Source organism: Mytilus galloprovincialis, chromosome 3 (assembly GCF_965363235.1).
Source record: "Mytilus galloprovincialis chromosome 3, xbMytGall1.hap1.1, whole genome shotgun sequence".
NCBI lineage: Eukaryota > Metazoa > Mollusca > Bivalvia > Mytilida > Mytilidae > Mytilus > Mytilus galloprovincialis.
In genome coordinates this window covers 29,365,332-29,392,775 of record NC_134840.1, presented here as the reverse complement: position 1 = coordinate 29,392,775, position 27,444 = coordinate 29,365,332, and the positions used below count along the sequence as shown (strand labels likewise).

Below are 27,444 nucleotides of genomic sequence, written 5' to 3'. Positions count from 1 at the left end.
TCAGGAAGTATCTTTAAAAAAGTAAGAGTTGCTTCCAAATAATCTTCAGTGGTAAGATATAGAGCACCATTGCCAACAAGTTCAACACTGAATCAGAAGGACATAAAACACTGTTTGAATAAACAATACTTTACTCTGGTCAAATTTGAAGGCGTTTAAGTGTGGATGTCAGATAGAGAAAGATTGCAATGTGGTAGTAATGCACACTGACCCCCTTTGGAAAAGTGGTGTTAAGTGTTGTCATTTTGCTGTTCTAAATATATTGCCAGTGAACCAGTTTTCTACAAACAAACTTATAAGTACCCACCAGCAACATCATATAGAATTTTTTATGCCCACATCTTATTTTAGGAAACCCCTAAAAGTTCTGACTAAAAACTAGAGGAAGCCAAACAAAAAAATTATGTTATAAAAATTTTGGAAATCTGTATATTGGTTTACAAAAAGTTGTAGATTAGAAGACCTTCTTAACTGACTTAAGAATAATAGTTTCACTAGGGATCAAATCATGAAAATAAAAACATATTAGGTGTTACATTAAGATTTTGTAAAAGAGTCTCATTTCTGAGAAATTACAAATTGAATGAATGTATATTAATCACTAAATGTGCTTTTCACCAAACATTTTTATTATGCTGATAAACTTGACAATAATAGGAAAGTACATTTGCACCATATCTGTATACATTATCCATAAACAAACAGGCAACATAAACATTTTAACTCTGATTTGGAAAATAATGAGGCATGGAACAATCCATACATATAAACATATATTCTTACTACAATAGACGCCTTGTGGTCTCAAAATCATTTATATAAAAATCAAGCAAAAATTGTTGTTTGGAATGAGGATTTCTATCCAATAACCATCAGGATCTTTAATGAATGCAAGGCCTTTCATCTTACCTTGAAATATAAAGGTCAGTTATCAGAGGGTACATTCAAGTTAATGAGCGAAAACATTAAATCACTACAGTATTGATTAAGAAAATGATTCGACTAACTTGAGATACAGCATAAGAAATATGTTGGTCAAAAAGACTATAAAACAGACATCATGTTAGCAAGGGCCCTGCTTGTCCATTTTATGTGAGGCAAAGAGATTTGATGCATACCGAGAAAAAAATTTAATTTTTTTAAAACGTGACATCAGAAATTAATTCAAGTTGTGTTTTGTTCCTGATTAAAATATACCAAAATTTTTTTAAATCATAACACTGTAATTTGGTAGGCATTTTCATAAATAGTAGGCAACCAATATGTTTGACAGAGAATCATGTAATTGCAAATGAAACCTTTTTCAAATAAATCCTAGCTAAAATTATAATTCTCAGGATTGATAATTTTGTAACAAAATTTAAATCCTGGTATCTATGATGAGTTTTTTTTTATATGCATCATGTTGTTTGTTGTTTTTGTGTTTAACAATAGGTTCTAGGTTACTAATTTACAACAGGTTACTGTTTTTTTTTATGTTTAACAAGAGATTTCTAGTTACTGGTTTCAGGCGAAATCGGATTTTTGTTTTTTCTTGTTCAACAAGGTTTCTGATTTCTGGTGTCTAACAAGGTTCCTAGCTTCTGGTTTTCTGTGTTTAATAAGGGGTTTCTGATTTCTGGTGTCTAACAAGGTTCCTAGCTTCTGGTTTTCTGTGTTTAATAAGGGGTTTCTCGTTTCTGGTTTTCCGTATTTAATAAGGCGTTTTTAGTTTTTGTTTATTCGGTGTTTTGCTACTGGACACCTTAAAATAACTCATAAAATTGCCATCAAGGCATTACGTAAGAGAGAATTTATGGGGAAAAAAAGAAAATCACATTAAACACTGAACTCCGAGGAAAATTCAATCGGAAAGTCCCTAATCACACGACAAAATTTAATGACAAAACACATCAAACGAATGGACAACTGTCATATTCCTGACTTGGTACAGGCATTTTCAAAAGTAGAAAGTGGTGGATTGAACCTGAAATGAAAATTTCATTTGATTTTAAATAGTTATCTAAAAAGTGTTTCAAAGAATTTCAATTCATGTACCCCTTATTTAAGAATAGCTCAGTCAATATTTTAACATGCAAATTTGGATAAAAATGAAGAGGCTTTCAATTGATTTATGAAAGACATATTTAGGGAAGGTTTGATTGATATCCAGTAACCAGCATAAAAAAAGTTGTAGATTCAAAATGCAACAAAATTATTACTTTATGTTGCCTCATTCCACTATAAAGCATTGGAATGTTAATTATTTTAATCAGTCTAACTTCAACGATTACTGTTACATTATGAATATTAGTAAATGAAAAAATAGTGAGTCCTTTATACCTTATCAATTTTAATTTTCTGGTTGTATTGTTACCACATATTGAAAAAGCATCCTCATGTAGTTTTATTATATCTTTTCAAGAACGCAAAACATTTATCAATCAATGATTTGTTCATAGAGGAATTATTGTTTTTCATTTAGGACGTTGTAAGCTGCATGGTAGAAAATTTAATTTTAGCAATCTAAAACATTGTATACATTTTGATCCTTTGTAAAATTTGTGTGCCAGAATTCGAGGTAGGTCTTTCCAGGGAAAAAAATCATTTTTTTAATATCTTCTATTATAAAAGCAAACTAGAGGTACTGAAAAATCCAATAAACAAATTATACACTTGTAGAAAGGGGGCTCTGCTAGATCCGTTTGAAAGTGCTAAACAACCTAAGATGAAACGATATTTGGAAGATGTTCTGTAGTTATATGAATTGTAACTGTTATACAAGAGGAATTTAGCTTACCTTGTATCACACTTACAGTGTATACTCAATTTCAAAATCGTTCTCCCTGTTTCTTGATAAACCAATATATTATATTAACAGCTTCATTAAATGAAATATGTATGTGGTTATATAAGTTTACATATCTATGTCAATATTTAAAATGTTTAAAGTAAACTAAATTTATAAACATTTTACTTGCTTCTATTGTAAAAAGTTTTTGAGGGCTTTTGATGCGATATGAACATAAAGAACAAGAAAAAAAATTATAAATTTACTTTTTGTGTAACACTTTTCATATGAGATTCAACTTCTGAAATTAAACGCTGCCAAATAAACGAAAAACGTTAAGGAGATTATTTGAAATTGGTGTTTACTCAGTATTATGCCTACAATTTTACGAATTAAATCATTTTAAAAATTGTATGTAGATGACCTACTCTGGTTAATTAAATAACCATTTTCTGCAAAAAAAAACAACCTTTATATCATTATATTCAAATGTATATTTTGTGTATTCTTTATAATTGTTGACTAACTTTGTTTTTTTTTTGTTTTTGTTTTTTTGTGTTTTTGCTTGATATATATGAATGGAATTTGAAAATAAAATTATCACCATTGATGTCATAATGACATACAAGTTGTAGGGAATTTACTCGAAAACAGAGCGCTCTGGGAACGAGGCGGCAATATACTTATGTATTAAATTACTCTCGATAACATTAGGAACGTATTGTGCTAATTCGCGTCCATTGCAATCACATTGAACTTTTTCACATTTAGCTGTGGTAAGGTAACATATATCATTGTTATATAAAATAGAAAACGATAATTGAAAAATTTAACCGCAACTTGATAACTATTTTTAAAAATATCCAGGTAGTATTTGTGTGATATCGCGAGACTTTCCCTTGACAACAAAATGAGGAAGACATTTGTCATTCTGAGACGACATTGAAGGTAATAAAGCAAACGCAAAGATTATATTACTAAAAGACCAAAGCCTCTTTAGATGAATATTTTTTAGATAAGTCTTTTTTTTTTATTATTATTTCATAATATTTCAGGTGAATGTGTCTGACTAATTTCCTTGTTTCATATTTGTAAAAAAATCTATATATTGTCTTTAGGTTAAGTTTGAATAGATGTATAAGTTTTAAGTAAAAAAAAGAATAAAACTAACAAATGAATGTCTATTGAATGTCCAACACTGCCACGAAAGTTTATTGATTAAAACAATGATCTATAGATTTCTTTCTTTTGTGTCGTTTTGTGTTGTATGCCCCACATGTCTGTTTTACCTCTAGATGCCATTTGTTGTTTGTATTTTTGTCATCGTTTGAATGCTTTGAAGTGTACCCGGCATCTCAATTTATAACCTATAGGTTTCTTCTGTTTTATGTCATTGTGCTTCAATGGGTTGAGATTGTACTAAAATTCTTGTATATTAAAATTTGCAATGGGATTTATCAGTGTAGTGTATGCTAAACTGTATACATGTTTGTTAGTCTTGTATTATATAATAGACAACAAAAGAAACGATACACGACTTTTTATCAAATTAAAGATGAAGTTTTCCGTTTATAGAATCAATATTGAAGGTAGTCATACTTAATGACCATGGAAATATAAATCCGTTTTAAAAAAAAAATTTTTGCTTTCATGACGTCATTTAGCGAAATTTAACTTTTTTGACAAAATTTACATAAAACGACAATTTTAAAAACAGAAGTTCCAACTAATGATGCCAACCTCTAATTTAAAGGTAAAGACAATGTTTGCCATCAATTCTTTTTTAAAAAATCATACAGTTTCTTCGTTTATTTGTTAAGCAAAGTTCGGCCCCACAAGAAATCGTTAAAATGTATACATTATCAATTAATTTACCATAGACAGTATGTGTAAAGTGAAATTCAAAAAACGGTTACAATCTTAAAACTTATCCGAAATATTTCAAATTTACAGTGTGTTGTTTTCATATCTAAAGCATTGATTTGAGACGAAAAAAAATTAAAAAAATTTTGCATTTTTTGAGATTTAAAAAAAAACACTTTTTTTACCCAAAATGTTAAAAAACAATATTTCAACCCATTAGTTACACCATACACATAACTTGATTAGCATATTGAATATTTGTACACAAATTTGAAAATTCATTTAGTACTTAGAAAATTGTTTGTCGATTTTGTATCCAACTTTCCGCAAAAAATAATGTGTACCCTTATGACCGTTTACACGGAATTTAGTTACTTTTCGACAGGTTTTGATTTTCATTATCATATGTGCATACATTGCAAATGAAAGTTTTTTTTTAAAAGTGTATCTCATTTTGTTTTATAATTAATACTTTTTGATAAATATTATTCCAAAGTCGTGTATCGTTTCTTTTGTTAACTAGTATATTTAATTCTAGTTTCTTGTGTAAAATTTGGAGTTTAGTATGGCGTTCATTATCACTGAACTAGTATATATATTTGTTAAGGGGCCAGCTGAAGGAAGCCTCAGGGTGTGAGGGTTTCTCGCTGCATTGAAGACCTGTTGGTGACCTTCTGCTGTTGTCTGTTCTATGGTCGAGTTGTTGTCTCTTTGACACATTTCCATTCTCAATTTTATTTGGCACAACTTTTTGGAATTTTGGATCCTCAATGCTCTTCAACTTTGTACTTGTTTGGCTTTATAAATATTTTGATATGAGCGTCACTGATGAGTCTTATGTAGACGAAACGCGCGTCTGGCGTACAAAATTATAATCCTGGTACATTTGATAACTAATTATTCTTTTCAAAGAAATTTTAATAATATCTGTCACATTTCATTTTGTTCTCTGCATCGTCATAACGTGTGTTAGTTGTTATTTGCCTTCAGCCTTATCAATATGATTTTAACAGTATCAACTTTTGCCAATTATTAAAAGAAATATATATTCATGTCTATTTCTCGTCGTTATGCTGTCTTTCAAGCACTGCAGTTTGTTATCAAGAAAATTACACACATTTCTGAATTTAAATAAATATAATGTAAACATGTTACAGTGAGTTTTTAAAATCAGGTCTTTTGTTAAATTCCTGGACTAATTAGTGATGTTGTAAAATCCCTGAAATTGTCAGGAATTTTATTATATCACTGAAAATATTGCTTGGGATTGTGTAAAAAACCTTGTTTGAAATTTAAACTAGATGTTAAAAATGTACTTTTCTTAATACTATTAAAACAATGACTTTGAAATATTTTTTTTTATAAATAATATTGTTTAAACTGCTCTACATTGTATATGAATTAAAAAAGAATACAATTTAATTATTTTTGAATGATACGTTTGTCTGAAACCTGTCACACCATTGCTCTACTTTTCCACAGACAACCAAATTTTTTGGCATCTATTCTTTTCAGAACAACTTCATTCTAAAATATCTTGTTCATTATAAATTGAAGACATTTTGACTGCTTATTGAAAAGGTATGAAATTGTCAATAGATACAGCTGACAGACTAAAAACATCAATATAGGGTTCAAACTGGTTTATAGTGTATGACCCTAACAAAATGCCATGTTTGGTTACAAGATTATGATGTGCATGTCTTCAAGATATACATAGTATTTGATATTTTCATCTGATGAATACCGGTTTATTTTTACGATTTTGTTTACAACTTCATTTTGAAAAAAACCATACCTACATTAAATAAAAACTTTGCTTTTAATTTGATTTGGATGTACAGATTGGAAAAAGTAAAGAAACTTATTTGAAAGTTTTATTACTTCGTGATATAATACGTGTATCAGACAGTATCTAAGACATGACCAACGTAAGAAATGTAAGTACAAAACAGAGTATTTTAACCTACACATATATGTTGTAATTTACTATATTGTTATTTTGTGGATGTAAATGTTTTGAAGGCTGCAAATATTTAAACAACAATTATTAGCTTTTCTTATCACTTTTCATGTGACAATGAAATAATCTTACATTTTCGACAGACAACCAAATTTTTTGGCATCTATTTTTTTCAGAACAACTTCATTCTAAAATATCTTGTTCGTCATAAATTGAAGACAAATTGTCGGCTGTTGACTGCTCTATGGTCGGGTTGTTGTCGCTTTGACACATTCCCCATTTCCTTTCTCAATTTTATATTATACTGATATGCATTTAGTATTCATGGGTCTTTTCCTCTTCTCATAACTGTTATCACTCCAACTATATTTGTTTATAAAATTTTATATAATTTGTTACACAGACATTATTACAGAGACACTTTACCATAAACTTTAACTTTATTTCGCGAAGAAATTACTATAAAAGCTTATTTTGTCTTCTTAGCAATAACTTTTGGAATTTCTTCATATTTTTCCCCTTCAATAATTCACATTCAACATTTTCCCTCAGTTATTTGAAGTAACATTTGTTTGTAATATTGCTCTTGATTTAGATACATATGTACCAGAGCCTTTCTCTCCAGTATTTGATTGTCTGTTGTTTGATAAAAATTGCTCACTTAATTTTTAGGAAAAAGGCTAAAACTTCCTCAAACTTGTTGAGTGTAACTGCGGTTAACTTTTTTTTTACAGTGACTTGACTGTTATTGTTGCTCTCCACCAATTGCAACTCATTCAAAATTTTGACCAAATTGCAATTTGTTTTATAAAATCAAATTGTTCAACTGGTCAGAAATTTGAACCAACTGCTGTAGAAAACCACAGCCAAGTCATGAAAGTGCAAAGTGATAAAATAAAACATACTTACAATCCTATAAGACTTTAACTCCACTTTAATGATGTTGTGACAAAATTAGTTTATCAGTTTGTATAGTTATATTATATTCATTTCCATGCTGAAGGGGAACTGTTTATTTTGAATTGCTATTAAATTGTCCAAACTAAGCTTTCATATAGTTTTTCTTTCTAAAAGTATTCTATATAATAAAGTATGTGTTCACATGATGATGGTGTTGAGATGGACATTGTAACTTCAGAGTTAGATTACGATAGTTTTCTCGGAATTGGATTGTTTTATACTTTTCATGTTGGGGCCGTTTTTAGCAGACTATACGCAATGGTTTTTTTAGTGCAGTTGTTTATGGTGGCTTTAATTCCACTTTATTTGACCTTGATTATGTCTCATTGGCAATAACACCACAGCTCATTATGTGCACAGAGAGGAATTTTTTTAATGACAAAACATGTAGGTTACCCAGTGTAAATAAGTACTTACAATCCGTTGCTTTCAAGTCTTGTGTTAGAACAAACTTTTGGTTCTACTCTAGTGTATATAGTGCTGTTCATGTCTTTCAGTTTTTTATGATCTCGTTTATTTATAACAGTACTGTGTTTTATCATTATTAAGAAAAGTCTCTTATTTACCTGTTATTCATCTGTTTCAGTTGTTAAGACTAAAATATTGTAAAAAAGAGGTAATTGTATAAAGATTTATTGTAGAACATTTAAAAAGTGCTTCCACAAGATTTTAAAAGTCGATATAATCTATGACAGCGATATTTTTCATGATAATGGTTAATTGATAACAATGCTGCAATCTTAAATAGAAATTCTGAGAGCTTTTAAAAATTTATAATTAAAGCTTGAGTCATTAAGCTTTTATTAAAGTATCACAAACTATTTTTTTATCAAACATTTAGTATATTTGAATTTCTTAACATCAATTGTCCAAAGCTCACCTGACAAATCGAGAATACTTCATGTCGTGATGTTTTTCGTGAAAAGTGACAAACTCTGCCATCTGATTAAGGCAGCATGCTAAGAACATTGACTTCGGCTCTTATGAAATACAGAGTGAGACAGATCGACCAGGTAAACGATATATGGTTCTTCGCACTAGAAGATGACAGCATACGATGACTATATACAAAAAACTTTTTTGTTGCGCATCTTTTTAGATTAAGGTATCTACATGCAGCCTAAATACAAATCACGTCAAGTAATAGAATAAATTACTCAAATGAGGTACTGTCAGTAAACATTTCGATTTTCATTTTATTATCATGGGTGCCACATGTGGAACAGGATCTGCTTACCCTTCCGGAACACCTGATATTACCCCCAGTTTTTGGTGGGGTTCGTGTTGCTTAATCTTTAGTGTTCTATGTTGTGTCTTATGTACTTCTTTTTGTCTGTTTTTCTTTTTGTTTTTATAGCCATGGCGTTGTCAGTTTATTTTCGATCTATAAGTTGGACTATCCCTCTGGTATCTTTCGTTCCTCTTTTATTATCACTTAAAATTCATTGTATTTTCAATTATTTTTTTATCCAGTGATACATATTTATGAAATTTGCATCGCTAATGTTGAATAACTGCTTGATTTTGTAAATCAAACACGGATACAAATAATTACGGAACTTTTCTTGTAATATTCAACCAAAAATATACGAAAAACTTTTTTTTACACTTCTTTAGAACATTTTAGTTTACAACTGATACAGGTTAATTATAGGTAAATAAAGAGATGCCAGTCCTTTAATGGATCTATTTATCCTTAAGGTGTAAGACCACTAATTCAGGCCCGGCCAGAAAGCACATACCAGAAAGTAGTACATATTTAACACAAAATAGTTCCTACGCATGGACATAACTTTCAATATATTTAGAATATTTTATTAATTTTGGTATCAAATGAAAGCTGCATGACTGGTGATCATTGCAGAACAATTTTTGACTGATAAATTTGAATAATAAAAAAATGGCATGAAATTTAAAAAGGAGGGTACATTTTGCCTTTTTGTCAGATCGGAAGTACCTGTTTTGGTACATCCGAAGTTCCGGGAACCAGTTCTTTCTTATATGCAATGTAAGGTATGTTGATTTTTTTAGTACAGGACACCCGAAGGTGTTGCTTTGACATGCAATGATTGTCACTTTATTTGAACTTAAGATAAAAGAGCTGTGACCACTCGAAATTGAGGAATTTAACATAGAAAGCAATGGGGCAATTAATTAGTGGTGTACTTCCTTAATGTTTTTTTAGACTAATAATCAAATTTGGAGAAACATCAATACACCTGTTGGGCAAATGCCTCAATTTATACAAACTTCGTCTCAAAGTTAGTCCAAAAATATTAGATCTACCAATTTCTTACACATTTTAATGTTTTTGTCTTAGTGGGATTCCAACACATGCTTTCTCTGAAAACGTTGCAACATCGCTTACACTGTGTCCCCTGACTTAGAGCACTCGACTACTTACACTGTGAAATATAGTTTTCTTTATTCGAGTCGAGCTATACCTTTCTTCGTCGGCTTTGCTGTATGTGGCAATTTACAGATCACTGAGAGGTCTTTATCTGCGGCGAAGGACGATTATTTTACTGATCATGCAGTTATATGTTCATTATTATTCTATTATTTACATAGAAGTGTAATCAACAACAAGGTCAGGTTTTCGAAATCAAGCTAGAAAGAATAAGTAGAACAGCAATTCATATTTCCATACAAAGGCACTGATTTGGTATATTTGATGAAAAATTTCAGTCATAATCAATTAATACTATAAAACTTTCTGAAATTGTTAATGCATCTAGTTGATGTAAGGATTCACAATATCAGAAATAGGTCGACACTAAAAAAGTGAGTTAAATTTTTGTATTAAATCCAAACCAGCATTTGGATTCCTATTTACTAGAATACTACTAAACAATCTCAATCGACTGATCACTACATTCATAGACCACAACACGAGTTGGTCTAGGCATGATAGACTCAATCGGGGAAGATTTTGGGTAATAAAATTAAAAACTTTGTCACCAAATGGGATCATTGAAAAGGTGTATAGATATAGGAAGATGTGGTATGAGTGCCAATGAGACAACTCTCCTTCCAAGTAACAATTTATAAAAGTAAACCATTATAAGTCAAGGTACGGCCGTCAACACAGAGCTTTGACTCACACCGAACAGCAAGCTATAAAGGCCTCCAAAATTACTAGTATAAAACCATTCAAACGGGAAAATCAACGGTTTAATTTATATAAAAACTAAAAACGATAAACAATTTGCGCAGTGCTTTTCACTTGGGTTATATAACAGATTGTTATACAATCTCTGTTGCTATAACATTCATTTCCCTATGTCAACTCTGAAGTTGTAGATTTATACCAGGTCCAGTTTAAATCGCAGGGCGCTATTCATTTAAATTCATTTGGGATGTGTAAATACACAGGAACGGTGAATAACTTAACCTTAGTCAAAATTTAGAAAAAGAATAAAAGTTATATCAAACTGCTGTTTATTTATGGATGTGTAAATACACAGTCTCTGTTGTAATTGCTTTACCTTCGTCAAGTATGAAATGTTAGTATTATAATAGCTCAAATCAGTCAGTGATATAAATTGCGAACGTCTTACTTCACTGTCTTTGTTGTAAAAGCTCGTCATCTATGAAATTGTAGAAATTGACGAATGCATATAGTACATTAAAAACAATGTAAGAAGCATATCTTTCACAGCCATTGGTCTCAGAATGTGTTCCCCCTTTATACCTTAATATATAATGTTATATCAATGTTTGGGAAAATAATTCTGAGACAAGTGTCTGTGACATCTATGCTGTTAAAACCTAGCCTACGTCATTTTATAAATTTCAGAATTGTGCAAACGTTGATCCGTTTCAATTGTGTTCATTTAAAGATTGCTATTGTTAAATCAGAATAGATTGAAATGGTAACTTTTACATCATAATCATACTGTTGAAGGATATCTTATCCGAAATATTTATTGATTTACTTTTAATCTTTCCTTTTTTTTTTAATATTGGTGTTGTTTTGTACACTTTCTCAAATTACACAAATTTCTTGGTAGAGGGGTTTACATAAACATAACAACAATGTTTTCCCAACTACCAAAAATGTCATAAAATATATTCTGACAAAACGATATTGGCTAGCAGGTCGAACAATGGATGTTCTTAAACACTGCTGACTGCCATGGCGATTGCCAAATAAACGGATCACCAGATGAATCAAATGAATCTTAATTATTAATCTAATACCAAACAGAAAACAGTAAACTTGCAGAAAAGATGGTATACCGCAAACATGAGATGCAACAATTGGTACACCGTATCCAGATTCTTACCATGTTAGATCTGTAAAGTTGCGAAAGCAAACTTTTTGTTCTGACCTCGCCGGGATTCAAACTCGTGCTACTGCGATATATTGGCACCACTATGTCTACCTTCACCTAAAGACTCTGCAATAATAAAGCTTTCGGTGGCCGGGTGTTAACTTTCCTCATCAGTTTTTATCTAGCGTCGTAACACAGTAGATCATATATAATGCATGAAGATGGAATTTTTACAGATCAGCCGAATTATCTATCGTAAAGTATCTTACAAATTACTGTATGATGCAGTCACAGAAATAATTATATTATAAGTACGTTTGAACCAGACTGCAGTTTTACCTCTAAGACAGATTTTATCCATCGGATCACCAGCAGTGATGGTGATACAAGGCTGAAAACACATTTTGTATAAATAAGATCTTTATATTTGCAAAAGCATTTTATTTGGTTCTTCCCTGACGGATTTTTACTTATGCCACTTGGATGCCCGAAGCTCTAGACCACTCGACCACCTAGACTTTACAATAATAAATCTTTCGGTAGCCATTATATATATATATAAATATATATATAAAATCTGTTTGAGAGTCGTGACTGGTTCAGAGGTACTTATAATATAATTATTTCTGTGACTGTTTCTTGCATTAATTTGTAGGATCCTTTAATATAATATATATATATATAAAATAATTTAGATGATGTGAAAATAGTTATCAAAGGTACCAGAATTATAGTTTAATATGCCAGACGCGTGTTTCGTCTACATAAGACTCATCAGTGACGCTCAGATCAAAAAAGCTATAAAGCCAAACAAGTACAAAGTTGAAGAGTATTGAGGACCCAAACAATTACCAATGGCGGATCCTGGGGGGCTTAGGCGCCCGCCTGCCCAACTTTTAATGGGAATAATTTGGTTCATTATATAGGGAATCAATGAAGCATGACTGGAGAGCCCCTCCCTTATGTCAGTTAGCTTCCCCGTCTTAATGACTTATATACTGTACTACAACGCGAAAACTGACGAGGAAAGGTAACATCCAGCCAACGAAAGCTTTATTATTGTGAAGCCTAGGTGGTCAAGGGTCTAGCGCATCAGATACAGTGCAAGTCGATTTGGTTCCACGATATCTCAGTAGCATGAGTTCGAATACCGGCGAAGGAAGAACAAAAATAGAATTGCTAAACATCAGCCTAACAATGTTAGATCTGTAAATTTTCTTCCGCAATTTTGTTGTTCTTTCCTCGCCTGGATTCGATAATTACGTCTGAACCTGTGACGACTCTACAACTGATTTTATTCATCGGATCACCAGCAGTGATGGTGATACAAGGCTGAAAACACATTCTGTATGAATAATTCGTCTAAACATCAGCCAAACATGTTACAAGTTTAAATTGAAAACAACGTTCAAACCTTTGATTGCGTTGGATAAAAATCGCAATTTTAGTACGTGTGCATGTAAAACAAAATTTGTTGTAGAGGGTCTAAGAACAGTACAAACACTTTGTTCCATCTAGTGGTCAATTTATTTTGCAATCGCCAATGTCAGTCAGCAGGGTTTAAGAACATCAGCTGTCGGTGAAATGCATTTTGTTAAAATATACTTTTTCACTTTGTTGGTCTTTTGGAAAATGTTGTTTGTGCTGTATTGAGACCCTTAATTATACAACAAAATTTGTTTTACATACACACGTATAATAATTGCGGATTTTATCCAACGCAATCATAGGTTTGAACGTTGATTTCACTTTAGACTTGTTTATATATATATATAAGTCCGAAAATTGCTCCCAACAGTGTTAGAGTTAGATTTTCTACTGACAATTTTTTGTCCGTCCCTCAGCGGGATTCGAACTCACACTTTTGATACACTACAGCACCAATCGCTTAGCCTCATGTCCAGCGCTCTAGACCACTCGACCACATCCGCTATATAAAAATATAACTTCAATAGTCGTAGTGTTACCCTGTCACTGAAGGCGAATTTAGAGATAGACATTAGACACGTGTTTTAAGCGTGTGTAGTTGTTACAGTATTATTTTATATACAAATGTATATATGTTATGTATAGTAGGGACAAAAACATCTAGTATCGGTTAAAAATAGTCTTTAAAGTTTTAATTGAAACTATTTATTTCATGTGCCAAAGATAATATTAAAAAGTATACTAAAGACGCAATTTTGTGAGAGAATTCTTTTCCCGTTTTGTTTCTTCTGACTGTAAATTGATAATCACATTGCTTTTACTTCAATTTTCTTATTTTACAGCAGGAATATTGCAATGCTTGTTACAAAGAGGCGAACGGCTTCACTAGCAATTAATGAAGTACTTGACGGAATCGGTGCATCGGATAACGCAAGACGTAGACGACAGTTTAAAACAAAGCTGACAGAGGCAGCAATGAATGTCACTATAAAATGCTTGGCCGAATCTTCTGCTTTTTATTCGTTTGGAAGTCATTCCGAGGGAGCTACAACATTTGACATGAATTCTGATATTGATCAGGTAGTGTGTCCTACAAATTGTATTGTCATTCAAAACATGTCAGACTGGGTACCAAAAAAACAGTGTTATCTGATAGTGGCAGATGAATTATCTTTTCCTGGGTACGTTAAATTACAGCGTTTAAAAACGGACAAGCCAGAGCCATATATAGCGTTAGACAGTCTGCATGCTATTGACCAGCATGGGCGCATAGTTCTTAGAAACACATGCTTCAAAGATCTTACTAACATGCCTAAGTTTGACCAACACGGACCCGCATTTACTTATCACGAAGAACCAGGATTTCAGTCGAGAGATGTGGTATTTGCTTTATTAGTTCCAAAATATCGAATGCAGACGTGCATTTGGTCAAGACAATCCAGACAACAAACTTTATCACCCACGGAGACTTGTCAAGCTTTAGTGGTAGCAGTTTGTCACCCATTTAGCTCTGATATAGAACTTGAATGGAGGCTTTCGTTTTCTTTCCTTGAACAAAGATTTATTCACAGTTTGAATGATACCCAAATGAAATGCTATATTTTGTTGAAAATGATTAAAGGAACATTTATTCAACCAGTTATTGGAGATTCTTTGTCAAGTTTCCACTGTAAAAACAGTATATTTTACCTTTCAACAGAAACAAATAAAAGTTTTTGGCGGCCTGTCAACATTCTTTCATGTTTACATCTGTTGTTAAGACGTATTTTGGAGTGGGTTGAAGCGGAAAACTGTCCTCATTATTTTAAAAAAGATGAAAATCTATTCAACAACAAAATTGAAGGTTTGGTCCGTTGTAAACTTGAATTTATATTGCACCGTTTATTACGAGATGAAGGGAAGTATCTACTTGAAATTGATTTCGATAATTTTGGAGAGGCATTGGCAAAACAGTTTTCAGGATTGTGGATTAATTTCAATCAATACACATCATTTCACAACTTAACCATTCAAAAAAATCTTGAATTCGAGATTTTTGGAGAATATTACAATATTGCTAATGCAATATCATACAACAGAAACAAAATATTTAATCATTTTTGTCAGAGTAAGATCACGGAAATATCAATCCGCCGTCATTTGGTCGTCATAAAACGACTTTTAAAAATCACGGAAAATGGCAAAGACTTGGAGAGAAAATTTGCAGGGTGGATGATGCGTTTCATTAATACGAGCCGTTGGGCGCATAGTGTTTCTTTTGGGATTTCTTTCAACCAAACTAGGTTCAATTTTGCGTTAGATCACCTGGAGAAAGAGCCTAGTCCCGATTTGTTTTCTTCACTTTTGAAAACAGCTGTTATATATCATGTAATTGGTGATGCAGACAACGAAACAAAACTTTTAGATTACGTCGGAAAGAGAAGTTCCGAATATTTTGGGCATGTTTGTCGGTGTTGGAATTTCAATGTAAGTGTTAACAAGGATCTTGCTACTTGGCTGTTGGAGGAGAAACCTACATTCCAGACAGTAACTGAAAAATGTTTGGCATTCTGTGTGATGTTCTTACCAACAGAAAAGCCACTAACATTTGGTCCGTTGATATATGAGTTCTATCGACATGTTGGATCGAGTAAGCATTTTATTACTGACCAATATTTTGGTTTCTGGCACGAATGTTGCGTTATAGACTGTTTTCCTCTAACATTATTTCTGCTTTATTTGAAGAATAAAAGGAACCAAAAGTTACAAAATGCTATAAGAAATTTGGAGACATTAAAGTGGGTCATTCTGAATTTAAAAGACCTCGGACACAGGGAAACTGCATGCAACATATTGGCCTGGTGTTATTTTAATGAAGGGGATCATATTCAAGGATTCAAATGGTTGAAATATTCTCTTCAATTAAGAAGTGAAATGAATGCAGCAAAACTACATCTTGCAATCGCTTTCTACAGACTGTATATCAGTCCGAATATATATTAGGTTACAAGAGCGCAAAAGATGGTACTAAGAATATAATCATATATGGCGTCTGATTGGATGATAGAGGATTGGAATTACATTTAATCGAAAGCTTATCCGATAAGGGTTTAAAAATGCAGAAAATCATGTTTACATTTTACAAACTATAGAAAATATCTTCCATTTCTGCACGTCGGAGCCATTACAAATATGCCTTTTTCATTAAGCGTTTGTTTCTCCCTGTAGTTTTGTAGTCTTCGAGGAAAACAATACGGAACACTAGTGGTACCCAATGGAAAATGCATTACGAATAATACTAATGATTGCAATCTTGTAACCAGGGGTCGAATTTAAGCTTTCTGTGTACTGGCCGGCCGGCCGGACCAGTGGACTGAAAATCTACTGGTCCGGCTGTAAACCTACTGGTCCTGCCAAAAAAATCATTTGACAAACGTGACTTATATAAATGATAGATGTTTACTTTTATTTTCATGCTTTCTTTTACGCATCGATTCTTATTTTGGTAGAGGCTTTGGTAATCTCAATGATTTTCTTTATCATAATCAGGATCAAGGACAGAAAAAATGTCAACATTGTCTTCCACATCACCACAATCCTCACGTTGACCTTAGGATGCCTGACTAGGTCCTCGGGAGCTCTGCTCAGATATGTTCCACATTTAAATAGTCGGGTTTTATTACTCTGGGTTGGGAACCCCCCCCCCCCCCCTTTTTAAAATGGCTGGATCCGCCACTGGTTGTCCTGTCCCCAAGTTCCTATGTTATCTATTGCAGTTTTCTATTACAAGGTAAAATTATTCAAAATTGTAAATAAAATAACTCATGTAATAAGTCAATTGGCAATTTCTATCATTTTCATACATCCACAGCGGTCACTGAGCACATCGATCAAATTAAAATAAAGAAAAGACAACATTCAGGAACGGTGTTTTTGTTATTCTAAAGAAAAATACTCTTAAGATAATTGTGACGATATTTGGTTCAAATTGTCACACTGAATTATTTCATAGGAGAAATATTAGGTATGGCGACGAACGATGAATGCAAAGTGATGGGAATATCTGGTACTGGTCCCGTAAGAGACATGTGAGATAGAAGAGAGGAAGGCGATACCAAACCCGCAAGTAAAACCCAATATTGACAGACAACACCATGGTCAAAGGAAAATTACATATGGATAGACATACCAAGTCCAAAAAATACAATGCATACTTGACAAAACAAACTCGATCCAAAACAGGGAGGGGTCACGTGTTCAGCTCCCGAATGCAGGGTAGTAGTTTTTGTAGTTCCTGCAATCCACCAGTCGCACCGTCATGTTAGAATATAATAAAATAGAAATAGAATAAAATAGAATAAAATAGAAAATTTTAGGTTACACGAAATACTACAAACATAAGATCTGTAGAGCTTTTTGCCGAAATTAATAACAACAACACATACAATATTAAGACATAAAGGACATTTAGGACAAATGTTGCTCATGACAAATAAAATCATGGGTAATCATTCCAATTTTGTGCTTGAAGTTCAGGGGCGGATCCAGCCATTTTAAAAAGGGGGGGGGGGGGTCCTAACCCAGGACAAAGGGGTTCCAATTACATGTCACCATTCAAATGCATTGATCGTCCAAAAAAGGGGGGTTCCAACCCCCGGACCCCCCCCCTCTGGATCCGCGCCTGCAACTTGTTGATTCCTTAACGTCAGATTGTACTGAACTACATCGTGCATATTCAAAACTGGAATTTAGTGGGTCATAATCGTTGTGATCTGTGGCACAGTTATTTCATTAAAACAGATATTATTAATGTAACACTCACCTCAATAACGATTGCGTCCAGAGGCGGATTTAGAGGGGGGCCAGGGGGCCCGGGCCCCCCCTTTTTGGGAAAAAATTTGGTTGCTTATATAGAGAATCATTGAAGCGTGACTGGAGCGGGCCCCCTCTTAGGTCAGTCAGTGGGCCCCCACTTATGAAATATTCTGGATCCGCCACTGGCGTCCATAAAACTACTAAATAGAGGAGACTTAAATTTCATCCATTGAGAGCTACTTGTGCAAAGAAACTTTATTTTTCGGTCGATTTCAAGTTTGTACCCTCTTCGTGGAATTGAAGTCGCGAAGTTTTTGAGAAAGAGGTTGAAGAAAATGAAACCAAATACCTAGTGTCACTGGCTTAAGAGTGTATTGAGGTGAACATCGTGGTAACTGCAATTACCATGATCACTTTAACACCAGTGGATCATAGTTTAATCAGGGACTATTATGTTATTTGTATAATAGTCCAAGGTTTAATTTATTTCCATTCTCATGTCAAGATAGTTATCAAAGGTACCAGGATTATGTTCTCATACATTCAAGTTGCAAAATGATATATATATGTTTTATCCACCCCTTTCGAGAAAATTATATTTTACAATACAGTATGTAAGCTGTAGGTTTACTTTGAATTCTTTCACGTTTTGTCATCCTGTGACATTTTATAGATAACTGTACGGTTTATGTTTGCTCCGGTTGGAGGCTATTAAGGGGTGTTGTCTCAATGGAAATCGTACTAAATTTATACGTCAACTGACCCGTATCCTGCGATTCACACCCGAGAATTTAACCCCGTACACAGGATTTTTTAAAGACCCTCCGAGTTGTTAAATAACTCAGGAATTCGGAAAATGGCCCTTTTCACCCAGATTCTTCAGCCTAGAGACTGATTTGATAAGTGATTTTTCTTTGAAATACAGGCAAACTCGTATTTCTTCCTGGATGGGATGTTCAACTTGCTGTGTAAACTGTCAAACGAAGTAACCCATTGAGGTGTAATACCACGGATGATTTTCCCCTAGCAGTCTTTCACTATATTTTTCAAAATATTCTATAGAAACCCCGGATAAAAAATAATGGTGCTTTGAAATATCCAAGACATATGTTTGTGACTCAGAAAATGTTTTACTGCAATGAAATGTAGGAATAATTACCTACAACTGTCAAATTCATGAGAATATTTTTTTCTTCCTATTTTCGTATACATGTGGTCCATTCGTTTTTTATGTGTTTTGTCATTTGAATTTTGCCATGATTAGGGACTTCCCGATTTGATTTTCCTCTGAGTTCAGTATTTTTGTGATTTTACTTTTTATACAACCGAATGTGACGTACCAGGTGTTATACCTTGAGTGCATGGCTTTGGTGTCAAAACACATTGTTTACTATAACGCACTTTTTTTCTCTTAATGGAGTGATCGTAGTAATCGTAATATAACGACTGGATTATTCAAGTTAGTGAGCAGATTAATCCTGCACTAAAATGGGCTCTAATGTCGGCGCTAAAACGTCCCCTAGTAGTTAAAAATTTTCTCTTAAATATCCTGCGCCCCACTTATTACCTAAGCTTAGGGTTATAAATTCAAAGTTGTTTTACAATAAATTTGAGTTACTACCCCTTAATAGTAACCATTCAGAATATATTTCTTGATTTTATGGGGATTTTTTTGTAAAAAGTATAAATGTATATAAAGAAAAAAAAATGAATGCAAAAAGATATCAGACTTTTTCTTTCTAAGAACACTTAAAACGATTATTTTGATTTTTTTTTTTGTATCTTTACTTCCTTTTAATGGTTTCATAGTAGTTCAAAACCAACCCAGGATAAAAAGGGAGGTTCCAACCATGTCCCCATTTAAATGCATTGATCCTCCATAACAAGAGTGCACACACTGAAATGTCTCGCCTTCTATACTAATCATTGATATTATGTTGAGAGTCCTAGGTATAAAGCTAAGCTTTATTACAACTGTCACATAAACTTAACATTAACCAAGATAACTAAACAAAGACCAATGAACCTTGAAAATGAGGTCAAGGTCAGATGAAACATGCCAGGCAGACATGTACAGCTAACAATGCTTCTATACAACATATATAGTTGACCAATTACTTATAGTTTAAGAAAAATAGACCAAAACACAAAAAGTTAACATTGTGCAATGAACCGTGAAAATGAGGTCAGGGTCAAATAAAACCTGCGTGACTGACATAAAGATCATAATATATTTCCATACACCAAATATAGTTGACCTATGGAATATAGTATTAGATAAAAAGCCCAAAACTCAAAAACTTAACTTTGACCACTGAACCATGAAAATGAGGTCAGGGTCACATGACATCTGCCCGCTAGATATGTACACCTTACAATCATTCCATACAACAAATATAGTAGACCTATTGCATATAGTATGAGAAAAACAGACCAAAACACAAAAATTTAACTATAACCACTGAACCATGAAAATGAGGTCAAGGTCAGATGACACCTGCCAGTTAGACATGTACACCTTACAGTCCTTCCATACACCGAATATACTAGCCCTATTGCTTATAGTATCTGAGATATGGACTTGACCACCAAAACTTAACCTTGTTCACTGATCCATGAAATGAGGTCGAGGTCAAGTGAAAACTGTCTGACAGACATGAGGACCTTGCAAGGTACGCACATATCAAATATAGTTATCCTATTACTTATAATAAGAGAGAATTCAACATTACAAAAAATTTGAACTTTTTTTTCAAGTGGTCAATGAACCATGAAAATGAGGTCAAGGACATTGGACATGTGACTGACGGAAACTTCGTAACATGAAGCATCTATATACAAAGTATGAAGTATCCAGGTCTTCTACCTTCTAAAATATAAAGCTTTTAAGAAGTGAGCTAACGCCGCCGCCGTAGCCGCCGCCGCCGGATCACTATCCCTATGTCGAGCTTTCTGCAACAAAAGTTGCAGGCTCGACAAAAACTAGAGGCTCTAAAGAGCCTGTGTCGCTCACCTTGGTCTATGTGAATATTAAAGGAAGCAGATGGATTCATGACAAAATTGAGTTTTGGTGATGATGTGTTTGTACATCTTACTTTACTGAACATTCTTGCTGCTTAAAATTATCTCTATCTATAATGAACTTGGCCCATTAGTTTCAGTGGAAAATGTTAGTAAAAATTTACAAATTTTATGAAAATTGTTAAAAACTGACTATAAAGAACAATAACTCCTAAGGGGGTCAATTGACCATTTCGGTCATGTTGACTTATTTGTAAATCTTATTTTGCTGAACATTATTGTAGTTTACAGTTTATCTCTATCAATAATAATATTCAAGATAATGACCAAAAACAGCAAAATTTCCTTAAAACTAACAATTCAGGGTCAGCAACCCAACAACGGGTTGTCCGATTCATCTAAAAATTTCAGAGCAGATAAATGTTGACCTTATAACTAATTTTACCCCATGTGAGATTTGCTCTAAATGCTTTGGGTTTTGAGTTATAAGCCAAAAACTGCATTTTACCCCATGTTCTATTTTTAGCCATGGCGGCCATCTTGGTTGGATGGCCAGGTCACCGGACACATTTTTCAAACTAATAACCCAAAAGATGATTGTGGCCAAGTTTGGATTAATTTGGCCAAGTAGTTTCAGAGGAGAAGATTTTTGTAAAAGATTACTAAGATTTACGAAAAATGGTTAAAAATTGACTATAAAGGGCAATAACTCCTAAAGGGGTCAACTGACCATTTCAGTCATGTTGACTTATTTGTAAATCTTACTTTGCTGAACATTATTGCTGTTTACTGTTTATCTCTATCTATAATAATATTCAAGATAATAACCAAAAACAGCAAAATTTCCTTAAAATTACTAATTCAGGGGCAGCAACCCAACACTGGGTTGTCCGATTCATCTGAAAATTTCAGGGCAGATAGATCTTCACCTGTTTAACAATTCTACCCCATGTCATATTTGCTCTAAATGCTTTGGTTTTTGAGTTATAAGCCAAAAACTGCATTTTACCCCTATGTTCTATTTTTAGCCATGGCGGCCATCTTGGATAGTTGGCCGGGTCACCGGACACATTTTTTAAACTAGATACCCCAATGATGATTGTGGCCAAGTTTGGTTTAATTTGGCCCAGTAGTTTCAGAGGAGAAGATTTTTGTAAAAGTTAACGACGACGACGGACGACGGACGCCAAGTGATGAGAAAAGCTCACTTGGCTTTTAGGCCAGCTGAGCTAAAAAGGGAGTTCCAACCTCTGGATCTGCCTCTGATCTATTTAGTGAAGTTATAGAGTTGGGTTTTTTCATACCCGGAAATGGCTAGAGTGTTACTAATCATTGTGATATTAAAAATAATGTAAAAAGATATAATATTTTAAAAGTAATAGTACCTAAAGAATGGACTGATTTTTTTTTTATAAAAATGTTCATCATGAGAAGAAATGTTTCTTGCTTTATAAATATTAATGTTATTTTCAAAGACAAACTGTAAGGGTTTTCTATGTCTTTGACAAAAGAATTGTATTTAATACTTACTGTTAAACTATGTCAGCAACCTATTTGCTATAAAAAGTGGACGAAAGTTTTTGAGATTGAAGAGAATTATCTTTGTAAAGTGTGGAAAATCTCAATTTTTATCTACATGCATTGTATACAAATAAATAAATTTGGTGTATTTAATGTCTTCTGATTGGTTAAAAGTATTAGTTTTATTTTCAATGTTGTCAATTTTTATGGCGACACGCCCACTCTGACGTTGTGTATTAATACACCAACATGTGTGTACGTATGTTGTTATTGTTAATATAAATAATATAAAAAGTTCTTTGAGCCTTATTTTTGATAGAAATTTATTTATAATGAATGGCAATAATTTATTTTGAATTTATTGACCCATAAAATTAATTTTTGACTCTTCACATTTTGCATAATCCGCAAATTTACCACAATTTAGGATAGGCTCTTGAATTTTGAAGAGACAAAATAGGATAAACCAGAAAGACCAGAAAGGCAAATATAATACAAGCCAAAAAGTAAAAAAATATGAACAAGTCTTAGTTGAAAAAAATGTTCAAACCTTTGATTGCGTTGGATAAAAACCACAATTGGATATATGTGCAAGCAAAACAAATTTCTTAATAGAGGGGTTTAAATACAGCACAAACAACATTATCCAAAATAGCCCAAAACTGAAAAAGAATATTTTAACAAAATGCATTTGACTAGCAGGTCTAACAAAAGATGTTCTTAAACACTGCTGACTGCCATGACATATATCATGTCATGTGAAATGGTAGTCATCCATACAAGACTGAAGATAAGGTATAAACAGCTGAATCTGATAAATGCTTCTAAATCTAATTATATAGTGTTTTTTTTTGTGTTGCCTCTTTTTGTTTGTGATTGTCTCCCCTTTTTTACAATGACTACACAATTTCAATTTGAATAAAAAAGAAACTAAGTCTTAAAGGCAGACATTTAATCCCTGTGTAAATAAACAAGCACTTGTAAAGTTTTTTAAAATATGACATACTGATTTCAAACAAATATACTATAAAAATTTACTCTCATTGACATAGATTTTTTTTAGATGTATTGAATTCTTGTTTTTTTTTACTCTTGTATTTTTACATTGACCAATCTTGTTAATATGCTTCAAATATTACTCGATGAATTTGAGACCAAATAACATAAGTTATAATATTTTATACCTTATGAACCTATCTCTAGAATTCAGAAAATGCAACACTTAAATTATGGACTGAAAGAAACAATAAGAAAAGTTAAAAACTTAAAATTCAGCGATGTTGTTTTGAAGAAAATTAAATTTAACAGTGTATATCCATGTCATTTTTTTTTTAAGCAAAAAATTCAACAATAACAATGCAATCATTAACTGCAAATTCTAAGAATGTTTAGCCTCATATTTAAAATCTTACTTCCTATTAAACCAGATAATCTAAAAAGCATGTGTAAGTACTTTAATGGGGCACTATCTATGAGATACATGTATATAAAAAGTGAAATAGTGAAATAATAATTCTTTATTAGCAGCCAGTATGGGTTAATTTTGTCAAGATAAGCAAAGAAACATTGATAATGTTTTATTCACTTGCAAGTGAAAAATTCAACCTCATTAATTTGACAGCTAGTGCCCTTTAAGAGATGACTTCAAATAATGTTCAATGAGAAATGAGAAGATATGGAGCATCATTGCCAACAAGTGAATTAGAAGGACATAAAACAGTATTTGAATAATCAATACTTTACTCTTGTCAAATTTGAAGGCGTTAAACATGTGGATGACTAACAAAGAGAGCATGCACAGTGATAGTAGAGCACACTGACCCCTTTGGAAAAGTAGTGTAAAATTAAATGACATAATTTAATTATTATTTATATAATAGTTCTTGAAAAACTGGTCATTATCGTGATATATGGACTGCCAACAGGACAGTGGAATTGACTAAGATAGTGATAATGACTGAGCCGAAGGCGAGGTCATTATCGCTGTCGCAGTCAATACCACTGTCCTACGGGCAGTCCATGTATCACGATAATGACCAGTTTTTCAAGAACTATTATGTTTATTTCATTGAGAAACTATGTTTTGGAAAATTCTCATAAATTCAAAATGCCTAAAGCGAACTCGAGTAGTTGTACGATTTCTATGGCAAAGAGTGAAGACCAGTCGTAGTAATACTGCCATTCATTTTAGTGCAATTTTTCAGTATATAGTCTTAATCAAGTTCTCTTTAATTTTATAATTAACAAAAACATATGATAAACAATTCAACAACTTAAATATAATATTACAAATAGGAACATGTTTTATAAAAGGTACATCTCTCTAAACAGAGAAACCACGCCCCGACGGTCATTATCAGACGGAAACCACGCCCCAACGGTCATTATCAGATGGAAACCACGCCCCACCGGTCATTATCATGAAAAAGTTTGTTAACGACCGGTTTTCTGGTCTGTTTTGTTCTGTTAATGACCGATGGAATTTCTTACTGAAGAATAATGAATGTCATGTGACCCCTTTTTATCCAATAAGAGAATCTTATTCTCAACCGATATGAAATAATACAAAATGTTGTCATTTTGCTGTTTTTAATATTTTGTCTGTGAATCTGTTTTCTAGAAACAAACTTATAAATACCCACCAACAACATCATATAGAATTGTTATGCCAATATTTTATTTTAGGACACCCCTGAAAGTTCTGACTAAATACTAAAAGAAGCCACAAAAAAATATTATGTTATGGATATTCTTGAAATCTGTACATTGGCTTACAAAAATTTGTAGATAAGAGACCTTCTTACCTGACTTAAAAATAACAGTTGCACTATGGACCAAATCATAAAAAAACATATTAGGTGTAAAATTTAGGTTTCAATTAAAGAGTCTCATTCCTGAGAAATTACAGATATGAATGAATGTACATTTATTAAGAAATATGCTTTTCGTCAAAAAGTTTGTTATACTGATAAACTTGAGAATAATAGGACAAATACATTAGCACCATGCCTGTATATATAACCCATAAACAAACAGACAACATAAACATTTTGACTCTGACTTGGAAAATACATATAAACATCTCTTCATACTACAATAGTAGTCTTGTGTACACAAAAGCATTGATAAGAATCAAGTAAAAAGTCCCTGACCTCTATTATTTTATAACAATAAATTAACAAGTGTAAATAGTATCCCAATAAAGTATCAAACATTGTGTAAAATGTCACAAGAACATACTGTAAATCAACTTATTTTTACAATTTTCAAAAGTAGAAAATTTACACGAATATAAATCATCACTAAAATTTAAAACTTGGATCTTTCCTTCAAATTAACTTCATCAAGTAAATTAGAAAATTGTGAAATTAAATAGTGGAGAAAGGGACTAGAAAGGATAAAAAAGTGAAATTAAGGTAGTTCAGGGGTATAGAAAAAAAATGACAGAATTTTCTTATACTTTGTGAAATTTAACTTTGAAGTATTGTAAATGAAAAAATGCAAAAAAAATTGGGGGTCACCGGCCATCTAAGAGATATTTTGACCTCTGAAAATGAGTGCAAATAGGTTATATAGAAATTTAGGGAAAATGGACAAATAATTCTTTGATTGAATTTTCAAAGCAAAACAAATGACAGAAGTTGCTCATTCTTTCATACTGTAAAGTTTGATGTCTCTATTTTATAAAATTGAAATAAAATTTTGGGGTCACCGGCTATCCCAGCGATTTTTTGACCTCTGAAAATGAGTGCAAATAGGCTAAATATAGGGAAAACAGACATAAAATCTCTTTGATTGAATTTTCAGAGCAAAACAAATGACAGAAGTTGCTCATTTTTTCATACTGTAAAGCTTGATGTCTCTATTTTATAAAATTGAAGTAAAATTTGGGGGTCACCGGCCATCCAAGCAATTTTTTGACCTCTGAAAATGAGTGCAAATAGGCTAAATATAGGGAAAACAGACATAAAATCTCTTTGATTGAATTTTCAGAGCAAAATAAATGACAGAAGTTGCTCATTATTTCATACTGTAAAGCTTACAGTCTCTATTTTATAAAATTGAAATAAAATTTGGGGGTCACCGGCCTTCCAAGAGATTTTTTACCCTCTGAAAATTAGTGCAAATAGGCTAAATATAGGGAAAACAGACATAAAATCTCTTTGATTGAATTTTCAGAGCAAAATAAATGACAGCGGGGGCACCATCTGTGTCCCTTTGGACACATTCCCGGTTTATTTTTTTAGAATATAGACTCTTGTGTGAACATTTCACATCTGACAATTTTTTTTCATACACCTTTAAAAAATATGCCTTAACATGCTTAAAGGGGAAGTATTTTTAGAGTTGAAATTATACCGTAACTTTTGATCATGAATGGACCAGCTGAAAAAGGTTAAAAAATGTCTGAAGCCATCAAGAGAATATAATACCCACTTAGTGCAGGTGTAATTTTTAAAAGTTTGCATTTAATGTCTTTACCATGTTAAAGAAATGCACTTCAAATTACTCTATAGAGACCGAACAAGCTTTTAAATCTAGAAAAAAATCATTTGATGACAAGACCCCTTTTCCTGTGTAGGTAGTAAAAGTTTTGTTTTTCTCTCATGAAGGTTCTGTAGGATCAAATATATTATAGGAGGGTCAGGAAAAGTTTAAAGAATAGAGAATAATGCATGTATTGTTCACAATACATTTGTAAATAAAGAAAATAGACATACATGTAACAATGAAGACCAGGTGCTCCGCAGGGCGCAGCTTTATACGACGCAGAGGTCGAACCCAGAACAGTTGGGGCAAGTATGGACAAAACATTCAAGCGTGATACAGCTCTGAATTTGGATTGT

The 27,444-nt window shown here is 32.6% G+C and overlaps 1 long non-coding RNA gene across 1 annotated transcript; it reads left to right on the top strand.

The window, feature by feature from the left end:
- The first annotated feature begins 3,666 nt into the window (after positions 1-3,666).
- Positions 3,667-16,708, top strand: LOC143067642 (uncharacterized). The gene is made up of 2 exons (XR_012975994.1): positions 3,667-3,718; positions 14,104-16,708. It is a non-coding gene; the product is annotated as an uncharacterized LOC143067642 (long non-coding RNA).
- The last annotated feature ends 10,736 nt before the right edge of the window (positions 16,709-27,444 follow it).